The following is an 8,732-nucleotide window of genomic DNA, read 5'->3' as shown; positions in this document are numbered from 1 at the left end:
TCCCTAGAAATAAAACGAAGTAAAAGAAAACACTGCACCGGCCCATTCTTTGACATCGTGCCAGGGGCGCCCGAACGGAGCCTCAGCGCACACGCACGCACGACAGGCACGGGATAAACTAAACGAAGGAAAGGCCGGATGTCTTCGCTGCGACGTTTCGTATGTACCACACAAACCTCTCTAGAACCGAATTTGTAGTCTTGTGGCAAACAAATTCGGATCTACAGGGTAGATGTAGAACACTAGAGCTCAACTTGCGCTGCTCCGGGCTGCTGCCGGTGCTGCTGGTGGTGATGACGATGAGGAGCACTCATCTTCTTGCTTGCACTCGCACACAAGACGCGCTTCTCTTCGGCATCACACCCTGCTACCCCACCCTCCGAGCCGACTCCGCACACCCCGTGCCTCCCCGTTTCGTGACTTTGATTCGATTTGATTAAGGGACCCGAAGAAGCGTATTGAATAGAACGGGAGGGGCGGGGTAGGGATGCGGGGAAGAAGAACAGGAGGGGAGGAGGAGAATCTCGCGGACAAGAGACAGCGGGTCCTCTACGCGCAGTCCAATCAGTAGCAGCGCGCCTCCGACGCCGCCGCTCGCCGGACGCGGCAACGCCCTACGTCACTCAGGGCGATGGAAGAACGGGGGGGGGGGGGGGGGGGGGGGGGGGGGGGGGAGCCCGCTTTCTTGTCCGAGTCGCCCGCGGCAGTTTGTCTTCTCTAATTGGGCCCGGGGAACCCCTCTCTACTCTGATTTTTTCCTTTTTTTTCCCCTGGCACGGCGCGCTTCTCTGTCCACTTGATCTGCCAGGCTGGGCTGCCGTCTCCGGTCGTCCACTCCTTGTCGCGCGCAGCTCGGATCCTGGCCCGCTGCTGCTTTTCAGGGTGGTGGGGCGCCTGCAAAGATTAGAACAGGGAAAAAAGATCCCGTCACAACCATTGTTGCGCGCTGAGGCGAGGCTTGGTAGAAGTAAAGTTCACTTTCTGCGAATGAACCTCCGTCTTTCTTCCTTGGGCTAGTGTCGACTCGTTTTGTCGCCTTTGCGCTATAGCTCTGACGAACTCGAATCTGCTGGGTTTTAACTCCGCGTCCCTATTCACTCACGGGATTATCCCCCTCTTTCAACCTTCTACTGCCTGTGTTCTTAGTGCTTGCTCCCACCCAACTGGTTAAAATTTTCGGTATGTTTTACAAGCGATCGCACAGACCACAGTTGACAATAAATATGTCGCCGATAATCAATCGAGCCATCGGCGCACTTTATTTTGCAGCCTAAAAATAATGCCTAATGCCTTTCTAAGGCGTAAGGCGTAATGCCTTTCTTTTAGAGAACAATACAGTCCGCGGCGGCGTCTCCAACATTCAAGAGTACAAAATTCAGAGGGGCACCGAATAACATTATGCGTTGGCAATGCGATAGTATTAGCATCTGTTAATGCATTTAACGGAAGTGACATCGCTTCCGGTCTGATGACGTCACGTAACTCCAGCCAATGGAAATAATCATCTCTGATGACGCCCCTGGCCTCCAGCGAATGGTCGAATTTCATGACCGACGACGCATTTTGGCCCGTGAGGCTTCTAATGCACTGACATGTGAATGGCCTGTATGATCAGAGATCAAATTATTTGAGAAACTAGAATGCTGTGTGCACGATAAAGGCAGAACCCCCCCCCCCCCCCACCCCCCCCCCCCCCCCTTCTCCTCCACCCGCACACACACAGAGGAAAAATAAACTCCTCTTTCTAAAGTACTTTCATTTTCACACTGTGCATATATTATCATTCTTCGTCATGCAATAGGTGCGTCCTGGATTTTACAAACGTTGGCTCATTTACCGGATATAAGATTTGCGGCTGTCTGCGACAACTTCCGTCGCTTCCTCGCATGCAGGCGCGAACATTTTTAAGATACACTGATTCCAGCTGCTAAAGAGAACTTATTTATGGCGTACAACGTGGACAAAGCGCTCTTACGAGATAACGTTTCGCACACAGGCGTTCTTTCTTTCCACGCTGCCTCGGAGCATAAGCAGCTTCCCTCACCGAGCAGAAGCGCTAAAACAACGAAGCCGCCTCATCGCGCGCTGGCAGTAATAAATGAGCCAGCTGCCGTGACCACAGGTATCTGGAGATGTCGGGCGTAAGACTCCCTTGTGCCGCTTCCATTTCGGCGCATGCACCGTGACAGGCGTCCTCTAATCAGCCACGCTTATCTGATAAGCGGACCACCAGCGCTGAACACGTTTACCTCCCAAACACTTCCGTTAATAGTGGCGAAAAAAAAAAGACTAGAGCTTTTGCAAAAGCGCAGTACAGAGCAGTATCTCATTAAAAACAAAAGAAGAATGACAACAAAAGCATTAAGCCCGAAGACGGGGGAAAAACTTGGGGTGGAGAGGGGGGTCTGCGGCCCCTCCATCCGCCAGGAAATGTCACGGAGGACCGTGCCGAGAGGGGCAGGAACGCGTCTTTCCTAGCGAACGTGACTCGCATCACTAGTACGCGAGCGCGACACTGAACGACTTGTCGACAGCTCTAGATTGGAAGGACACGAAGAGCCGAACCAGCTATCTCTTCCCGGCTCTCATCCCGATCGCAGGCCTGCCTTTGCAGGCCCCCTTCGCGCACTACAGGACGTCCCACCAAGCCGTTCCATCTCTCGTACATTCGGGCTGAATGCTGCGTTTCTGAAAGCTGCGGTCGTAACATGTGTATCGTCGCCGTGAAAAAAAAAAACTGTCCGTTTATGATTGGAGACGCAGAGTTCCCCTCTTCGCCGCATTTATTCGGCTCAGTGCCGCGTATATGTCGCACCGGGTGTTTTCTATGCAGCCCGGTGCCGCATACTTTTAATGGCGAAGCTAAGTAAACTTAATTCTATGAGCGTAAGCTGGAGGGGAGCGCTAAAAAACTTTATAGCCCGCTTGCAGACTCCGTGAAGCCGGCAAGCACAGGAAACGCTGCCTTCCAACGAAATGCAAAGCAGAAAATAACGCGAAATCACCATGTCGACGATGCGACGATTCAGTTTGATCACGCATCAAAGATCATCCTTAATCAAGCGGCAAACAGAGAAAAACCACAAAATTATTCGCTTTGTGGAGAAGAAAAAATGCATAGAAAAAAAATGTAATGGGAGAAACTCGGCGATGATTATGGAAGCCAAAGTGCGCCCCCCAGGAAAACAGCGCAAAGTGTCGTTCGGCAGAAAAGAAGTTCAGCGGGCCTGCGCCGGACGGGCTCAAGAAGAAAAGGGGATGTCTGCCGTCGACGGGCGACTATCGGGAAAGCCGGAGCCGCCATGAATCATTTCGCTGACATGGGACCGCCATCTTGGAAACCGGCCGAGCGACGGTGCGGGGAGAGAGAGGGAGAAAACGCCGGAGGCGGAGAGAGAGCGAGAGAACACACAAAAAGAAGGGACGGAAACAGAGCTGGGAAGAAGCGGCAGCAGCAGCAGCAGCAGCGAAGCGGGTGAAGAAGCAGAAATAAAAAGCGAAAACGCGATCGACGTGCCAAACAGAAAAGAAAACGCCAGGGCCCAGCAAAAAGGAGAGAAAAAAGAATGAGCAGAAGCGAAAAGTGGGCGGAAATAGAAGGGACAGGGGTGGAGGCAAAGCGCAGAGATGTACCAGGGGGACGGGGGGGAGGCGAAGGAGGAAGAGACGCTCGGGCGCGCTTCTTTTTGCGCGCTCGAATCGGGCTCGCGTGCGTGCGTGAGCGAGCTGGGAGAAGGGGGCGTGTGTGGGGTTGGGGTTGTGGAAGAGGAGGAAAGGAGGGTGGAAGCAGAAAAGCCCTCCCCTTTCGTGATCGCGAAACGAAACTTGCGCAGCCGCCGAGTTCATGGAACATACGGGTGCGCCTGAGCTGACGCCGCCGCCGCCGCCAAAGAGCGCCAAAAATGCCCCAGAAAACAAAGAGAAGCAAAGAAGATGAGAGAAAGAGGGGGTTGAAAAGAGAAAGAGAGAGCGACAGACAAAACCAGTCCGCCTTCGGTATATGCCGCCGCCGCCGCTGCTCGCGAATTCGCCGCGTCTCGCTTTTCTTTTCGCAGTGTTTCGTGCTCGGCGATCTCGGGAGTTCTTGCTTTTGTGAGGCCGTCGTCCGTTTTTGAACGTTTTTTTTCCCCTTTTGCTTTCTTCTTTATATCGCTTTTCAGTTTCCCGCCGCCGTCGCGCGTGTGCGTCGCCGGTTCGGTTTCTTTGGCTTGTTTTAGTTGCTCTATGCCGCACCCTCGCTTCCCGTACCCAACTCTACCCCCTTCAACCTTTCGGTGTTTTCCAATGGTACCCTGGATGTCTTTTCTTTTTGTTCTCTTCTTTCCTGTTTTTCTCAAATTAGGATCGTACGCGGCACGAAAAGCGAGAGAGAGAGGAGGGGCTGAAGGAGGGGTCGAAAAAGGGAGGATACCGAGAGGCAAGAAAGTAAAAAAAAAAAGAGAACGATCTCCCTCCTTTTCAAGAGAACTGGTTTCCGCGCCGAGTGAGCCGCTGGTGGGCGGCAAGACCGCGGCTGAAGAGGCGCGTTTTTCTGACTGGGCATCACGTTCGCGCTCCCAGCGGCGTGCCAGCCAGCCTGCCTGCCTGCCCTATTCTGCTGAAGCGCGGTTGGGTGCGCGAGCGAGCGCAGTTCTGCATTGGAGGTGCTCGGGGTATGAGCACAGCACACGAAACGGCGGTGGTGATTTCCCTTTTTATTTTAGGTAGCGTGTATTAGTGACTGCACAACGGTATGAGATGCTCTCCGTGGAGCAAGTAAGATTACATCCGATTCACGGCGCATGTTTTTACCTCATATATTCGAGAAACAAGGAGGGGTTATCTGGAGCACTATCACAACCCTTTACAGGCCTGCAAGCGTAAAAGGGGATGACGCGCTGCGCATGCTTGCACATTCAACTTAGTTACACCCTGACAAATATTGGTGTCGTCCTTCCTAAGACTAGCGGAATGTGCATTGTACCCTTTAATAAGCACGGGATTTAACTGAGATACATTGCGCCACGAAGAAGAGTCGTCGCAAAAATGGATATGTCGTTTAACGAGCGCAGTGAATGTTTCCTGTCAGTCCGCGTACAGACTGCTGACGGGGAATGAATACTTGGAAACGTACCGCAAGGCACCGGCATTGGGAGCATTCACTGCGCGTTTCGCGGGCGAGGGTAGTCCCTAGGAAGATTACATGGTTTTCGGCCAGTCATTATTAAGGCGTCCGGAATATTTCGCCACCGTGTGTTGCACACACGTCTCAATATGACGACGATGCTGTGACAGCTCAAACCACAGAAACATTGCCAGTGATACTTAAGAAGGCCTGACCGTTGCACAACTCTGTTAAATACACACAGAAGTGCAGAACAGGAATGCAAAGTAGCTCATGACAGAAAAGAAAGCCCTCGAGAAGGTAAAGCAATACATATGGGAAATGTCTTGAAGCACATATAAGAGCACACATGGACCACTAGTAAAAAGACATAAACCGGAAGTCCTAGCCAACCGTTTGAGCTGTGGAGCATATATCACCACTGCCGCACGTAAACAACACAATCAGCACCACAGCTTTTCTCAAAGCGCGTTCAACCATACAAAGGAGCCAGCAAGCTATTCGCTTCATCTCGTTGTCCCGGCATTTCCGAAGAATCAAAGAAAACGACGCACGGTTCTGACGCTCAAGCCTCGCGAGTCGACGAGCAAAGTGCACAGACCATCAACGCGCGAGGGGCGTAAGCCTATATACGCCTGAAAATAAAGACAGAGGGCCGAGTTTTTCTTCTTACAGTCGCGCACGGAGACGCCATGATGTGAATAAGAGGGAGCAATGCTTCAGTCAGTAGCGCGCCGCACCACTTCAGTACGAATCCGGAATGAAGAGCGGCGAGGAAGAACGAAAAAGAATGAAAGGCAAAAAAAAAGGGGGGTTCGCCGGCAATCCGATTGCTTTGCTCGCGACACCAGTGGAAATTAAATGGTCCCTGGGTTTCGCTTTACACCGCGTTTGGGTCGAGACGAAGAATGCAGAGAAATAGCGTATCTATATAGCGTTCAAACAGCAAGATTCAAAGTGTAGCGTAAAAAGAGTAAAGGCAGAAACGCACCCATGAAGAGAGCTGAAAAAAAAAAAAAAAAAGGAACGCACCAAGTCCCATACGGGACCCGCGGCCCCGCCTTGCTCAACAATGCGTTCTCCTTTCTCGCTACATTTGTAAAGCGGGAGTCGGTGCTCGTTTGTCTTCATGAATTGCCTGATTTATCGCCGTATATACGGCGGCCACGGGAACGGCTCGCAGGGCGCCAACCCTTTCCCGCACGCTTTCAGGCGGGTGGGAGTGCCCGGTCGGTCGCGCAGAATGCTCCATCTGTAGAGCTTCTCCCCGAGCTACGCACACATTGGTATCCCCATACCGAAGAAACAGCGCCCCGTTCGCACTTGTCTCTCGGTGGAACTGAAGCTGCACAGTAAAAACAAGCGACCGGGTGAGAGTCTAGATTTATGTATGTATAACAAGCACTCCCTCTGAATTCAGAGACACCGCGCAAGTATGTGAGCGCTGCACCCAAGCACGGAACGGGAAATGCCACGGACGAGTACGTGTTATAACCCCTCGCGACCCCTTGAACATACATGCATGCGAGGTGGCGCGCGCTCATGGGGTCGAAAAAAAGCATCCCCCGAGTAACCTTCTTTTGTCAGGTCACGATCCCTGTTCCCCCAGCCTTCTTGTGGAAGAGAGCTTTCGAAGAATCTCCAGGGAATTCGGGATGCATTAGGAGCGCGTAGCTATTTTTTTATTCGTCTTAGGCGTGTCCGCTATATGTAAGAGTTAGACTATAGACGATCTTACTTTAACACGTATTGCCTTGATTGATATACCAGTACTAAGTTTGCACCGTAGAAGTTGCTGGCATTCTGCCCGCGTGCGAAGGTATGGTGTCGTCTACTTTATAGTTTATAAAACGCCGAAAACTTTTATTTGTCATCTACAAATACGAGTCTTGCACACAACCAGAAAAGCTGCATTACAAAGACCAGTCTTCTATCTCCCCGAAATCCGCACAAAGCGGGCAGCTTGCACGTGAGCTTGATTTGACTGATGCCCCCCGCCCCCCTTCTTGGATACGTGCCTGGAGCTGCAATTAATCATTCCAAACAAAGTAACCTCCCGTGACCTCGGAAGTAGGGTATAAGCGAGCGCTATACAAGAGCACATTTTTTAACGTCCGTATAACAAGACACATCAGGTGCGCTGAGTAGCGATGGTATGCCAAGAACAAGTTGTTTACATGCGTGTATTCGTAAACGCACACTCGAAAAGAGACACCTACACCAAAGAGGAATTTAGTTTAGTGCAATCGGGCATCTCTACACCCTTCTCTCTAACCGTGCGGCTACAACGGCGCGGAGGTGGCAGAGTTCGCGCGCGCAGTGGCGAAAGCCGCGTTCCGTTTTCCCGCGCTTCCCACACGTGTCTCCGCTGTCAGGCGGAATCTTATTCCGGCATTTTTATGGCACACAGTAACAATTACGAGCCCATAAATCGTCCGCGGCCGCCCGTGAGGACGTTTCACGCACGCGCGGCGTCCGTCGTTAAACGCGAACGCTCGTTGGCTCTAATTTATGGTCGCGGCGTCCCCCGCGCCCGCGCGCTCTCCCCGGTGCCACCGGCGGAGACGACGACGCCCAGGACTCCGCCGAGGCTGCGCGGGCGCATGGAAGAACACTTCTCTGGGAGGCACGCGCGCGTCTTTTGAAAACACGTCACGACGAGGCATTGATGTGCGAATGAATGCTTCCTCTTCATCTTCAGAGTGTTGCTTTTGTCGCCGACGGCATAGCACGCGCTATCTTTCTCCCCGCAGCGTCAACTATACTCTCGACAAGTTTTCGCTGTGGATCGTAAGTGGGGACAAATGAAGTTGTTCTGAAATCCGTCGCAAAGTGCATGCACGTTTTGCATGTGAGTGGAGTGCGATCGCTGCTTCCTTGAAGCTCGCAAAGAGGCTCTCCGATACTCAGCTCGTCCTGTAACGCAATTAGACCCCCTTCATTCTAATTACCACCATCATCATTACCCTAGTGATGTCCACTGCAAGACGAAGGCACCTCCCACTGGCCTCAAAGTTCCGTGTTTCTTACCATCACGTCAACGTCCTCAAATCTAGTACCGGCAAAAACAATTAACACGGCTTAATTTGCAAGGCCCACCTTCGAGCCGAGCAAATACTGACACCGGAAAGAGAAAGCCACGTTGCAAGGGAGCAACATAAAAAAGGAGAAATTAATAGTCAAGCGAAAGCGAAAGAGCTGAATCATTTCTTTCTTCTTCCGAAGTCTCTCTCCTACCGCGTTCCCCATACTCTATAGATACACACCGTCAGCGGCCGCAGGAACTGCGTTCCGCTCGCTGCAACGGCGAGGGGAGCCGGATCACAGCGGCTGCCGACCGCTGGCATCGCTTATCGCGGTCGGAGTAACGTAGTAAAAGAAATTAGTCGCGCTCTTTTTTTCAGAGAAGAATGATTCCACCATCAAGAATGGGGAGGGCTGGCTAGAGGAGAGGGGTGGGGTGAAGACGCAGTGGGAAAGAGAAGGTTACACACATTACACTGAGATGATATAGCTGCCGAGGAAGGAAAAAGGGTAAGGGAGGCACTGGCGAGAGAAATAAATCGCACTCCAGAGGGGGAGAAAGAATGAGGCGAGAAAGAGAGCGACAAAACGACGGCGATTTTTC

At 52.2% G+C, this 8,732-nt stretch overlaps 1 long non-coding RNA gene across 2 annotated transcripts in view; it reads right to left on the bottom strand.

Annotated features, from left to right (window-relative positions):
- Positions 1 to 771: 771 nt before the first annotated feature.
- Positions 772 to 8,732, bottom strand: part of LOC149339626 (uncharacterized) — a 125,715-nt gene continuing 117,754 nt past the window's right edge. For both annotated transcript variants that reach the window (XR_016283544.1, XR_016283543.1), the window contains one exon: positions 772 to 894. This is a non-coding gene — a long non-coding RNA (uncharacterized LOC149339626). The remainder of the gene's footprint in view (positions 895 to 8,732) is intronic.

The sequence above is a fragment of the Amblyomma mixtum genome, chromosome 6 (assembly GCF_055824585.1).
Source record: "Amblyomma mixtum isolate Tamu chromosome 6, ASM5582458v1, whole genome shotgun sequence".
NCBI classification, from domain to species: domain Eukaryota; kingdom Metazoa; phylum Arthropoda; class Arachnida; order Ixodida; family Ixodidae; genus Amblyomma; species Amblyomma mixtum.
This window is presented reverse-complemented; position numbering and strand designations above follow the sequence as displayed.